Source organism: Rhinolophus hipposideros (assembly GCF_964194185.1).
Source record: "Rhinolophus hipposideros genome assembly, chromosome: 12".
In the NCBI taxonomy this organism is placed as follows: Eukaryota; Metazoa; Chordata; class Mammalia; order Chiroptera; family Rhinolophidae; genus Rhinolophus; species Rhinolophus hipposideros.
In genome coordinates this window covers 65,507,913-65,521,619 of record NC_138058.1, presented here as the reverse complement: position 1 = coordinate 65,521,619, position 13,707 = coordinate 65,507,913, and the positions used below count along the sequence as shown (strand labels likewise).

Below are 13,707 nucleotides of genomic sequence, written 5' to 3'. Positions count from 1 at the left end.
CGGGCGCTGGGTGCGGGGGTGGGGGGGTTGTTGGGTGGATCTACATTGACACACTGCACTCCTCGTTTGCACCGAGATGGCTGCTGAGTGGCCCCTCAGAGCCCTTGGAGCTGCATCCTGGCATTCGTGGGTCTCCATCATATTAGCATATTGGAACTGCGTCTCTGGAGAGGAGCTGCCACTATGTTGAGCTTTGGTTTACCTGTCCGCTCTGAGATGTTTCTTTAGGGTGCTGTTCCCAGACCTAGGCAAATGATAGTGGAAATGCCCCAAGGCGAAGTTGGAGGAGACCCTAGTCTTACCTGTAGGACTTCCGAACAGAACCTGCCATCCAGCCCCTAGTAATTTTGCCTTGGGCAGGAGAAGGAGGAAGTCTTTGCACCAAGGGATTGCGCTCACCCCTGCTACAGGTTAATGCCGGAGCAGAAGGGCCCACATAAGTTTGTAGCTGGAATCCTAGCAGCTGCCAATAAGGAGCGACATTCTGGCCGGAATGAGGCCCCTTGGGAGCAGAAGGGAGCTGAGATCACCCCCTTCCTTGAGATTGCAAGGCAGCCAGTTCCAAGACCAAAGGAAGGCCTGGAGGGAAAGTCCAGCAGGGCATTTCGGGATTGTGCTGCCTTCCACCTGGAGCAGGGGAATTTGGGTGTACCAGTCTCAGGCTCTCCTGGGATACAAAGCTCTGGTAACTTCCCTTACCAGCAGCAAAAGAATCCAAGAGACATCTCCACCATGGGGCACCTGACTGTCCAGACTGATTAAGAGATGTCCCCTAGGGAGAAGACATTCAGGCCAGATGGAGCCTTCTGGGGTATACAAATCCCATCTCCTGCTCAAAATTCCGCACGAAGGGACTGTCCTTCCTTCACCTTTCCACTTGTCTTTTCCTTCTGTATCAGGGCCCTTGGCCAACATGCCTCAAGGATGTCTAGAAAACTCCAAGTAGTAGGATACCTAAAGAACTCTTGGAAAGAGAGTCTTTAGGGATCCTAAAGAAAGGACCATGCAACCTGGTTATTTAATATGGTTTTTGCCAGATTATCTTAGAAAATTGATCCTGACTCAGGCCAAATCCTGGAACTTAGCTCATGTGGGACAGGATGGGGAAGCAATGTTGGAGCTGGCCCTTCACTGGCCAGCATCTCAGGCTTTGCTTCCCAGAGGAGTCCTGGCTGGTAGGACAGAACAAGGTGAGCCTGTTTCTGACACCTGACTTTCACGTGGCTCCTCCTCGGTCTCCTGACAATGCAGAATCCCAGAAATCCCGATAACGAAATTCAAGGTTTGCTAGTTGTGAAAGAGTTCTCCATCCCAATCTAAGTTCCCTAAGGGGTGACCCCAAAACCATGGCCTCAGTGTCCACTGGAGGCCAACCAGATTCTGGTTCCTGGGGTGGGCAGGAAGACGCCAGGAAACTGAGAACCCCTCTGCGGCTCTATTTAAGAGGGAACAGCAGTGGAGAAACCGCCCCCACTTATTTAAGAGAAGTTAATCAGATGCTAAGCAAGGTCTAGACCGCATGCCGCACAGCTCCTGGACCGCAGCTTGGATGGATTGAACAGGGCAGAACCCCAACACCGAAAGTCCACCAGAATAGTTTTTAGTGAAGTCCTTTTGGTTTAGGATCCTCGAGGACGTCAGGTTTCGAATTTGATAAATGTCCTCCGTAGCCCGGACCCAACAGTCCTATGGCCACGGAGTCCAGTGTAGGTGGCGAAACTTCTGTCTGGACGCCCATCCCATTCCTGAGCGGCCGGCGCACTGCGCCACGCGCGGCTACAGCCTCTGCTGAAGCTGTGCCTGCGGGCTCCAGCCCACGACTAGACCTGGCGCAAACTCTGCCAGGCTCCTTTTGGCTCTCCTGCCCACCGCCCGCGGGGCGCAACGGTCGCGCCGGAGGGCTCCCAGCCTCGGCTAGGAGCGCACGGCCAAACAGCCTTTGGTCAAGGGTCCTCACAGTACCGACCAGGCCTCCAGGTCCGGTTCCGCTCCCCCACCCCCAGTGCGGGTGAGGTCCGGCAGGGAGCGATGCCCCGCGGGCGCGAGCCCCCGGTCATTCACCACACTGCACCCAGTCCCAAAGCGAGCCCTCACTACCGCCTTTTCCTGGGCACACTGGGTGGTGACAGCTTCTGCCGGTCTCCCCGCCCCAACTCCAGCCCCTCTACCGACTTCTGCTGGCTGGGAAGCAAAAGTGTCCCAGCCTGTCTTCGGAGTGAAAATTGAGCAGCTTCCAGAAAATTAACTAGAACGTGGCCTATATTTCTTTGGGGTCTTGTGGACTGAAAATGAACTCACCTCTCCCCACTCTCTAGTCACACAAAAATGACTTCATTTTTTTTTTTAAAGGACTTTACTTAGCATTTGCAAGTTTTTACTTCCAACGCAAGCTTTCCTGCAACTGCATTGCGGACAATTGGGGGTCTGCTCATTAGAACCCCCCCCCCCCTTTACGCATGTACAGAGGTTTCAAATAACCGGGAGATTTAGGTAACCCTCTGTAATCATTTAGATGATGGATTGTAACGGCTCAATAGTTCCTCTGGAACCATTACGATCAATCAGGTCAAAATCCAGCTTTGGGGAAAAGTTTTTAAGCACGGGAGGTAGGTAACACGACATGCACACGCACACTTGTGCAGATAACACGCTCTGATAACGTACAAGCAACTCCAGGGTCTTAGGAGAAGAAATCCCAGGTAAACGCAAGAGCCGGTGTTTATTGTGACAGCGAGAGACAAGTTACAGTATCAAAACTGAAAGGGAAAGTGAACCGTGTTCCCAGGCAGTTCCCGTTTCGTAAGTTCTTTATGAGCACATAAGTATCTTGAAACGATTTGTCACCTTAATAAATGTAACCATCCCCACGTACACGCACGCCTCTACCCTCGGTTTATAAGAAGAACCGTCTGAAGCACGAATATGCCCGTGGGACTGCGTGAACTCTGGGCATACTATCATCGGCAAAAATGAAATGATAATGTCTTACGTCGTGAGGATCAAATGTAAAATGTGTGCAAAAGGAATTTTTACTTTTTGTACAAATAGGACGTGTCAGAATTGTTTTCGACACACAGCAGATCTGCGTTCTAAGATTATTGAACTTTACTTCTATCCAAAGGTGAAAATAAATGTATTAGAAACGACGCAGTGTTTAATCAAATCGAGACTGAGGAAGAAAAGTCATTTTAACTGAATTGTGCATAGTTAGGGTGAAACCCTGGGGATAGAACCTTACCACATCCAAGGCATTCTGTTCTTGAAGGGCTACATCGGCGGCAGTCGGCGCTGGAAAAATGAACGTTCGCGGTAATTAAACATTTCCAGACACTGGAGGGTTATTATCTGCACAGCGATTTCCGGCGAGAGGATTCTGGAGCGAGTCTGGCTGCGAAGTGTGATGGAGAAATCCGAGGACGCAATCCTAAAGAAAACGCGCCACCTGCTGGTGAGCAAGTGACATCTCCCGGTGCCCCTTCCTCGAAAAGTCTCAAATCCAGTTACCCTATTTCCTTTTACCTGAGTGTTGCTTTTTTTTTTTTTTTAAAAAAAACTTTCTTTTCTAGGTTTCGCCATTCGCCTTTACTCGTGTAAAACGACGCACACTCTTACCCTTTCAAAGAGCAAACAAAAAAGGAATTCCCTTTTGCCGTCGGGTTTCTGTTTTCCCTGCTCCAAACGAGATTTGGGAGTTTGTTTTTTTCCTTTTTTTTCTTTTTCTTTTTTAAACCCGATATTCTTAGCAACGATCTACCATCATTAGTTTCTGGTCCTGGGAATAAGAATGAGCCAGCATCTAATGTGAAACTTGCCTGCATTCTCTGAGCTGAATTGGAGCTGCCTTCCAGGTTTCTAACTCCCGAGGTGAAGGGACCAGGCTCTTGCGTGTACTCCCTCCCTCCCAGCTTTGCGCTAATCTGTACCTGGCCCCTAGACGAAGGATTCTGATTTGGCTTTCTGAAGAACTACAGGAATGGAGGGAGTCTTTCCCTCTGCATAGGTTTCCCTGAAACACGGGATACTTCCTACCACCTCCTTTCTCCCAGGCCTTCAGATTTCAGGTCCTTTGCTGCTTCCTTTCCTCTAAGTCCCAACCCCGACCGACATTTTAGCTGGACGCTCTCTTCTCCTTGGCTTCCAAGCTGCATATTTTTAAATGCATTAATTTTTTACGGAGATGTAATTGACCTATAACATTGTGTAAGTTCAAGGTGTACAACGAGCTACTTTGATACATTTATGTATTGCAATATGATTACCACCATGCTAACACCTTCACTTCTTATAAGTATAGTTTCCTTCTTTGTGGTGACAGCACTAAACTTTAGTCTCTTAGCAACCTTGAAGTTTTTGACTCTGATCGCCCTGCTGTGCCTTAGAGCTCCAGCACTTATCTGCTTATCTATTAGTTGCAAGTTTTACCCTTAACCAACATCTGCCCAATCTCCCCACCCCAGCTCCTGGCAACCACAATTTTACTCTCTGTTTTGATGGGTAGGACAAAGCCATATCTCTGATGTTCTCTTTCCCTTATTATCAAAGCTCTGGTTTTCTGGATAGGAACTGGAAGAGAGATGCCCTAGGAGTACACCTGTCATAACTGCTCTTTGTTCTGTCCTCTGCCTACAGAAGAGAAGAGGGCATAGGAGATTCTCAGGAGCTTCAGCTGGACTGCTCTCACAGACCTCTATCCACCTTCTTTACAACACAGCTTGCAGGCACTCGGAAAGTGTAGAGCTGAAATTGCACAATTTCTAATAAGGAAGAAAACAGAGGCTGAGATTTCTTCCAGCCGCAGTGCACTGACCAAGTGCCTGGCAAAGTGTCATTTTTTCCTCAGGTTTTCCAAGAGCAATGGTTAGGTCTTACACCAGTCTTTGGTGCAAAGGCCTGAGACACAGGCAGAGAAAAACAGCAAGGGACTCAGGGAAAGACAGGCTCCATGTGCCCCTGGTCCAGGCTGTTAGAAGAAGCTCTGCTCACCAGACATCCATCACTCTCTTTGCTCCAGGAAGAGGTAGGGTCTCCTCGTTCCTATCCTGAGCTTGCAAAGATGGGTGGAAAGGGAAGGGGCCTGAACTAGACATTCCTGAGGACCCCTAAGGATCCCTAAGTGATGTGAGCTGTGAGGCACCTCATCTTGAGGCATAAATAATGATGCTGGCTACCTGGATGGAAGGAGATCAGGGGCGCCAGCCTCTTTAGTTTATAGCAGGGGGGCTTCCTGAGTTCAGACTGTCACACTGAGGAAGTGCTGGGTCCCCAAAGTGGTGGCTCATCTCAGACAGAAGCGATTGCCCCTAAGAACTTGGAAGACATCCTGATGCGGCTCAGATATAGGTTGTTCCTCCAGCAGGTGCCACTGAAACCCAGGCCCCGGCTTTGGGGAGGTGTGGGGCAGGGTGAGAGATTGGAATGGAGAATGTTCCATAATGTTTATCCCTTGGGCAAATCCAAGGTGACCCGCCAAGCCGGTTGAGGACCACCCCCTCTGCTAGAACCCTGCATTCTGATTTCTGTGACGCTAGGCTCTGGAGGAGAAGGAGTGGTGTTTGTGGATCTGAGCCCCAGCATAGAGCAATGGCATATTTGCACAGAGCAGGAAGCCACACTTCCTGTCTTGTCCACTGCAAGGACCAAGCACCCTTCCGCCATGGTCCAGGCGGATGTGGCGTGTGCACTGAGAAGCCAGCTCCCATCATAGCTCCCTTTATTCCCAGGTGACTCCAGGCAAATCTATTTGCCCAACATGTCTCCAGTTCTGTACACCTTCCTCTGCGAACCTTTCCTCTGCGAAGCATTTGCTGAAACATTTCAGCAAGTCCAAATTACAAAAAAGGGAAATATATTAGCATATGATTTTTCACTTCAAAATGACTAATGGTTGGGTTCTTTCAGTATATTTAGGCATTAGTTTGCATATCACATGTCAACAATGAGGAAATGAAGAGAAAACTTAAAACTAAAGTGTTAGTATTGATGTATTTCAGATAAAGAATTTCTGGAATCGTGACTCGGTTTGCCAAAACATGTAGTCTGTACAAACACATCAGAAGATTTATCTAACAAAGGATAAGCCATGTATTGCAGTGGGGCTTGCTCTGTCTGAATTTTCTGAGAAGATAGCCAGCGGGCACTGCAAAAGGCCGCCAGGTCCCTATGAATGGACAATGCTGGGTTCTCAATGCACAAGGCCCTGCACAGGCTGCAGCAGGAGGATTTCAGATGCTCTGCAGCACAGAGCATTTCAGACTTCATCAACTTGGTACAAGGGCCACCCACTGAGGAAAGAAAGGGAGCACCAGGCAGACATCACCCAGCTCAGCTTAACTGCTGGCCAGTCAGCCAATTCTTACTGCAGTGGGTAACCAATCGTTCACGTGTTAATGGTTTAAGAAAAGGTGCTTTTCAAAAGCCTTGGGCCATAGAGTCACTCTGAAAGTTTGTCACAATGCAGATTCTTAGGCCCCACCCTCAGAGTTTCTGATTGAGGAGCCTGCAGTGGGCCCTGAGTGTCTGTACGTTTTAAAAGCTCCATGGATAATTCTGATTCCCATGGTCTTTTAGACACTGGCATATTGAACACCATTGGTAAAGTATAACTCTGCCCTGTGGTATCGGGTCTCACTAAGGAGAACTCCGAGAACTGAAATGTTATCCAGAGTCAAAGAAATGGCTCTTGATTAAAGTATTCTATACACTTCAGTGGGTGCTTTCTCCTTTAAACTCCCCTTTCCTTATTTGTAAGAGAAGAGGATTGTACCTGATGATCACTTCCTAAACGTTACAATCCCATCGTGTGCTATGGGTCTGGGGAAAAATGCCCACAGAAGAAAAAGTCATTTCTGCAGGAGGGCTCCTTTGGGAATACAGAAGCCAGGGAGAGAACCAAGGAGCAAAGCTGCCCTCTAAAATCAGGTCAGACAGAGGCCAAGGGGATGTGGAGCTTCAGGAAAGTGGAAATTAGCTTTGGCGTGTGGCAGCTGATCACATTTGGGGTAAATGGAGGGAAAAGAGGCCTCTAAAGTCACGAGTGGGCATTTTTTCCATCCACGGTTTGTTCTATGAGTGTATCAGGAGCTGCTAGAAGGAAAGTGCTGCGGGCTAAATGAGGGGTCCTTGGTTTGCCAGTTCACCTTGCACAGAGGACTGACTGTTTCTCTTCACGTAGAAGCACTGTAGACAGCTGACAGAATAGACAGTAGGATAGCTGACTATTCCCCTGTGTCACATGGGGGTCAGGACCTTAGGGGATGGACAATAGGGTTTTTTTAATGCTTTTATTTTGACAGTACTTTCCAATTTTGTTTTGGTAAAAACCCACTTTAAAAGCTGTGTACACCTTTCCGAGTACTATCAAGTTTAGCCACTTGTCATATGTATAGATCAGGTAATGCACACATCCAAGAGCCTATATCGATTTTCTTAAGTTCGGTCCATACAGGGCCCCTGGTGTGATGGGAAGGATACTTTCCATCCTGGACACCATCAGAGTGACTTCCGTAACCAAGGAGCAAAGTCCACTGGGCAAACATGGGTCTGTTGTGAGGTGCCTCCAGGAGGAGGCTTCATTCCCTTTACCCCTGTTTTATTTTTATTTATTTGTTTGTTTGTTTGTTTGTTTGTTTATTCAGCAGTGAGGTCTAGCGGGCAATCCTGGAAGCAAGCGGGTAAAGCCTCCAAGGGCATAGCTGGACACCGGGCCTCTCAGGCCTTCTCCTCTCCTGAGCTTGTGGGCCCTGCATGCTGCATAGGATCTACCTGAATCCTCGTGGCCAACTGAAGAGGTGGGCACAGTGAGGATTCTCACTTTCTGTTTAAGGAGATTTGGCTTAGAAATGCCACAGACCTTGTCCCACAGTCACGTAGCTGGGTAGGTCTGGAGTCAGGACTTAAACCCACATGCTTTTGATCCCAAAGCCCGAGTTCATAATGAAGGTCCCCTTGGTCCTCAAGTGTGGTCTGCTGGTGTCATCAGCATCACCTGGGAACTTGTTAGCAACGCAGAAGCTCAGCTGTGCCTCAGACCTGCGGCCGCTTGGTGAGACCTGCGCTCCCAGATATGTGCACCTGAGTGACCCCCAAGCCCAGCCTCTAGCCCTGCTCGGGGTATTTGCCCTGAACACAGGATTTCATCTCAGCTTCTAGACTAGAAAGAAAAAGCTGCTGGATGTACAAAATCAAATCAAAGGGCCATGGACTAAAGCTTAGAAAAACTGTAACACCGAACCACAGGTACCCAATGGACCCACATGGCTCGAGAGTAAGCAGTGTGGGCTGGCTGGAAAGCTGGCCTTTCCACGTGGTCACTTTCCTCTGTTGGCACCACAGGTTAGGGTGTCTGGGCAGACAATCCACTGAGAAGGGTGAGCAGGGCACAGCTTCTATGTAAGAAAAGGTGGGCTTCAGAGCTTGCTCTAGGAGTTGTGGGAGCAAAGCATGTACAGACTCCAATGGTACCTGCGTCTACCTCCAACTTCCTAGTTGGAGAGAAAATAAGAGAAGGCTCAAAGGATCTTCTTTGATGAGACGTGAACTTACACAGTAACGTACATATGATTGATGAGATTTCCACATTAACTGTTCATGTGTCATTTCGCCAGAAGTAACATTTTTAAATTCAGCCGGCATTCATAATTAGTGACAGCATGTTAAAATAATGCAAAGGGTTGATCTTTCACAAATCACAAAGTTCTTAAATATGCACCCTTATTTAATTATCCCAATCTCTGCCAAAGTCAGTGTAGTTATGATATCATCCTCATTGACACTCTGCTAACAAAAAGGAACGCAGTTTCAGCAAATGTGCTTCGTCTTCTTTTGAACTCCCATCTTTAAAATCAAATGCGGGAGACACCTCAGTGGAGTGCAGTGACCACGTTTGGCTGGGCTGAGAGCTCAGCTGAGCAGTGTGGGGCTGTGTTTTGGCGGCAGCGTCTCCCTCTCTAGATGTTGTCTTCTCCTCCAGGAGCCCATGGCTTTCAGGCTGGCCTGGTTGGACTCCCTCCCTTATCCTGAGTTGGAGGGGTTGCGAGAATCGCCACGTCAAGGGAGATGTGCATGTTAAGAGCAGGGTCTGGAAAGAATCATGTTTAACCTACGAGATTGGCATAGAAATGATGGAATTGCTTCTATTCCAAAAAGCACAAAGACTAAACTCTTGGAGGAACCTTCAACATATCATCTTTGACACCTCCATTTCACAGATGAGAAACTTGAACCTCGAAATATGCTTTTCCCGGTACCGCGACTGCAACTCAGGGCTGGCTTCCCTGACATCTGGCGGGTGCTTGTTACGTTTTGCTCCCTGCTCCCTGTTTTTTGGGATTGGGTCTTAAAAGGAGGGGTCTAAGGAGGGCCTCCTTTTGTTCTACGTCTTCAGAGGACAAAGCCTGAATTGGGCCCGGATATCCTGGCTCAGAGGCCCTCTGCACACCGGGCAGCCATGCCATGGTGTAGGTACCAACACACTGACGCCTGCGCCCGAGCTATGGATGATGGCTGCTCAGTGTAGCAGCTTTATGAAAACATTAAATGTCATTACTTATTTCTTCATGTCCAAAATGTATACTTCAACATTTTTTCTCTGTAGACAAGTGTCACTTTTACTGCAATCTTCAGGCCAGATGTTCCTGGTATAAGTGGTAACAGCTGCCATGCTGGCAGGCGTGTGACTCCAGCTAAGTCACTTTCCAAAAGAGCTTGAAAGCGGTCTCTGAAAAAACACTGGCACGACAGAAGAAACCCATACCTGGCCCTCCGAGCTGCTCGGGAAAACACGGTGAAGGCTGGATCCGGGGCATTTGGGCGGGCAGGTTGCCAAACCGCGGCTGTGTTTCCCTCATCCTCCGTGATGAGCTCGAGTCCCTGGGTAGGGGAGCTGACTCTGCCTCCTTCCCTTCGGGCTTCCTTTCAAAGCAGCGTTTGTAGTGCCATCACCCATTATCCACATCCTCATTTGTCTCGGAACCGAGTCATTTTCCTTGCTTTCTGTCACCCTTGCCATAGTCTTCTATGATCTTAAGTTGACATTCTATTGTTTTTGAATTTTGCTCAAGTTGCAGCCGCCTGGTAGCATTTATCTCCTCAGTTCCCTTGGGTCTTGGTGAATTCCTCAATAAGGTCCCATCTCAGTGTTTCCAGAAAATACAGGCATAATTTGCTTCCATCTTCCTCTAAGACTGGAGACTTGATTCAGCCAAAAAAATAACTCTCACCTTCACAATTTTGGTCCCGTTGGATAAAAAGCCTATTATCCAGGAATGTCATCCTGTTGAGTAAGGTTGAATTTATAAGACACACGAATGCATGGACAGACAAATAGATACACTCTCTTGACATTACACAACATGGCTACAGGTGGCTGCAGCACGATGCTTCCTCCAAGAGGTGGCGGGCTCATTCAAAGTTCTGGCTCCTTCGGATGGGAGTGAGGCCAGCACGGGCTGGAGTAAATCACTTTGGTGCTGCTAGAATCTGGCTAGACATGAACTTCAAAGATGGAAGTCCTCTGGGCCTGAGCTTTCAAAAGGCCACTGGTGGCCAAGGTCATTTGGCCCGAGGTCTCCAGGAGTGGTCCGGCCATTGGATTCCATCCAAAATCATGAAGCAGCTTCCCTGTAGAAAAGCCAAGAAGTGGTAGAAAGAGCTGGGCTTTTGGACCGCATAGAACAAGTTTCCAGTCCTGACCTTGCCTCTTACTCTTGCTACTGAGTCTTGGGAAAACTGCTGAACAGCTTGAGACTTCTCTGTTCTCCTCTGCGAAATGGGACAAATGTTTGTTTGATGGGATTGTTGGGATTAACGAACCATTTGTAAAGCTCCTGGCACAAAAGGAATACTGATAAATGTTATTTCTTTGTTCTGCCAGGACCAGAGGATAGTTTTATCAGTTCTTGAGCTGAGTGGTCTTTTAGGAGAATTCCTTGTCAATCAGGACAATTTTCAAACCCGATGTAGCAAGGAGAGTCCGATGACGCCAGTTATTACGCTGTGTTGCTCAGTTACAAACTCACCTTTCTATGCTCTGCTCTGTGGTGTTGGGGCTGGGACCCTGCAAACCACATTTTTCCTCTCCCAGCTGTCTTTCTGTTAGACTGCAAACAGGGGCCATCAGGGGGAGACTGGAAGGCAGTTTGCTCCCTGTTTCTGTCAGTGTTTCCCAGGACTGCCTTTCTCTCAGTGTCACCAAGTGGTTCCAGTCTCCAGCTTCTTTCAGCACTCCCAGTATCAGCTTCACATCCTAGGACAGTGCCATCGCCAGCTGGCAGCACCCTCTCCTCAGAGGACTGAGCTCTGTCCCGTGGACTTCCTCGTCTGACCTTCCCACACCTTCCAGAAGCAGAAGGGAAGTCACCCCTCCCCAAAAGGCTGAGCCCCAGCTCTGCAGGGTTTGTCCTCTGACTTTCTAGGTTCTGATAACCCCAACCTTTGCTTTTGGTTTTCCACCCCTATGACCTTTGTGTTACCACGGTGCTCCCACTGTGCTTTCTTAGATTTCCCTGCCCATTTAACTCCTTTTCTCTAGTAAATTCTCCCGGTTGAAATGCTTAGCATGCTTTCTGTTTTCCTGACTGGACTCCCACTGATAAAGGGACCACGTGTTCCAGTTTACCTAGATTATCCTTATTTACACTGTTTTTTGCCATTTTATCTTCTTAAGCATTTGTCCCAAACAAAACTGTCTCAGTTTCCATGACAAATTGTAAGGTCACTTTAGACATAATTGTCCCCTTTAATAGAGCACAGGGGAAGGACTTTAAATACCTGAATATATTAGGGTTCTTGCTGAAGATTACTTTAACTTCTCTTTGATCCAGAGACATATTTGCATTTTCTACTTTGCAACAGGGTATCCTCATCAATTGTTTAAAAACAATTAGTATTGGATTACAAAAGCGTTGCCCATACCATCTTTTCCTTGTAATTCTACAAATTAACTACGAGTGATTATCTTCTTGCCTCCTTTGTAGCCCTATCTGCTAGGGAAGCGATTCCTCCCGCTTAGGTGCTTTATATACAAAAGCCTTATTTTTCTTTTTTAAAGCCACGGTCTCACTTCCTGAAGGGACTGGAATCAACACTAACTCCAAGTCTTTGATCAAAGTTCTCTTCTCCTGGCATGACTCTCCTGCTTTTCAAACTTCTCATTGATTCTTTTCTACTCAAGTCTCACCATCTCCTTAAACCCTTCCTCCCAGCTAGTGCCCTTTCCCTCTTACAAACCCATTCCATGTAATTCTCTAAGTCACTTTTGGCACTTTACCGCTTCTTATTGGGCTTGGTATCTTTTATAATGGGGTCTTATACTACTACAATTTAAAATGTATCTATAACTTGTCAATTTGACGAACTGGCAAGTTCCTTGATAAAACAGTCTATACTTCATTTTTGAATCCCTCACAGCACTTACCAAGCTTTTTTTCACTAGTGACATCAAACTTCTTCTATTTAGTCCCCTTCTGTCCAACCCTCTCGTCTTCCCCACAGGTATCAGGCACTTCCATAATTTTGTTTATGTTGTGTCTTCTGCTTGGAGCTCTCCTGCCTTCGCCCCACTCATCCTTCTGGAGTCCTCTTGCAGAAGCTTCCTCTGATCCTCCAGGCTGAACTAAGTACTTTTTCTTTGTGCTACCTTCATACCCTGCCACAACCCCTCTCATTGCACTTACCACATTATACTAAAATCACCTCTTAGACATCTGTGTCTTCTGTTGGACTTCTCCATAAACCCCGAGGATAAATGATGTGTCTTGTGCACCTCTGTGCTCACAGGCCGTAACACAATGCCTGTCCACGTACGAGGCACTTGATAAATGTGCATTGACCTAAACTTAATACATTTTTGCTGAATGGTTGAATGACACGGAGGCAGCAAATCCATGAGCTGCCATTTTTCTCGCCTAGACACATATTTATCTCCTTCTTCCCCTGCCAAAACCCCAACGATTGCTTCACTGTGTTGTATAATCTTTCTGTCAGGTCTCTGACACACAAAACACATGTAATCATTCCATTATGAGGCCTGGCACTAAGTTTAAGCTGAGTGTGCAGATTTATTAGATCTTGTACCAGGAAACCAGTGAGGCAGAGAGTTTAGGGGGATTTCCAAAGGGGATGTAACATGTTCCTGAGCTCTTGAGTTGCGAGGCAATTCTATGCTCCTATGGGGAGCCTCACTGTCCCTGCACATTGTGTTTTTCCATCTTCCTTTGAGATAGGCAGGCAGACTGCTGTGGACTGACATGCAGAGAAAAGCAAAGGTCAAGGGCAACAAGCAACCTGCATGTGCAACACTCATTACAGCCCCGCTTAATGACTGGAACTCCCTGAACTATTGGCTTACTGTTTGTGTGCAAAGCCAGGTTGTGCACGGTTTAGACATCCGGTCATCTGAAAGCACTTTGCACACTGGATAGTTTACTACGCTGATATGATTGTGTTCCTCTTCTTGAAAGGAAAGATAGTGGGTGCAAATGACAAGAATGCCCAGTGAATGTTCTAACGTCCCCTGAGCGATTGCTGTCCCTGTTGCCCCCACAAGGTGTCCATTCCAAATCCTCTCCGAACTCTACCGGCTCAGCTGCAATCTCACCTCCTCCAAAGAGCTTCATCACCATTTGGGCTTTTCAGACTCTCTCTCACGTCTCTGAAAATGAATGGATCCCAGGGTAGTGCTTTACTGCATTGTCTTAAAAGGACAGTTTC

The 13,707-nt window shown here is 47.5% G+C and overlaps 1 protein-coding gene across 2 annotated transcripts in view; it reads right to left on the bottom strand.

Moving 5' to 3' along the window:
- The window catches only part of OSR1 (odd-skipped related transcription factor 1), a 72,680-nt gene that overhangs the window by 8,084 nt on the left and 50,889 nt on the right, over positions 1 to 13,707 (bottom strand). The gene's annotated exons all lie outside the window — the stretch shown is intronic.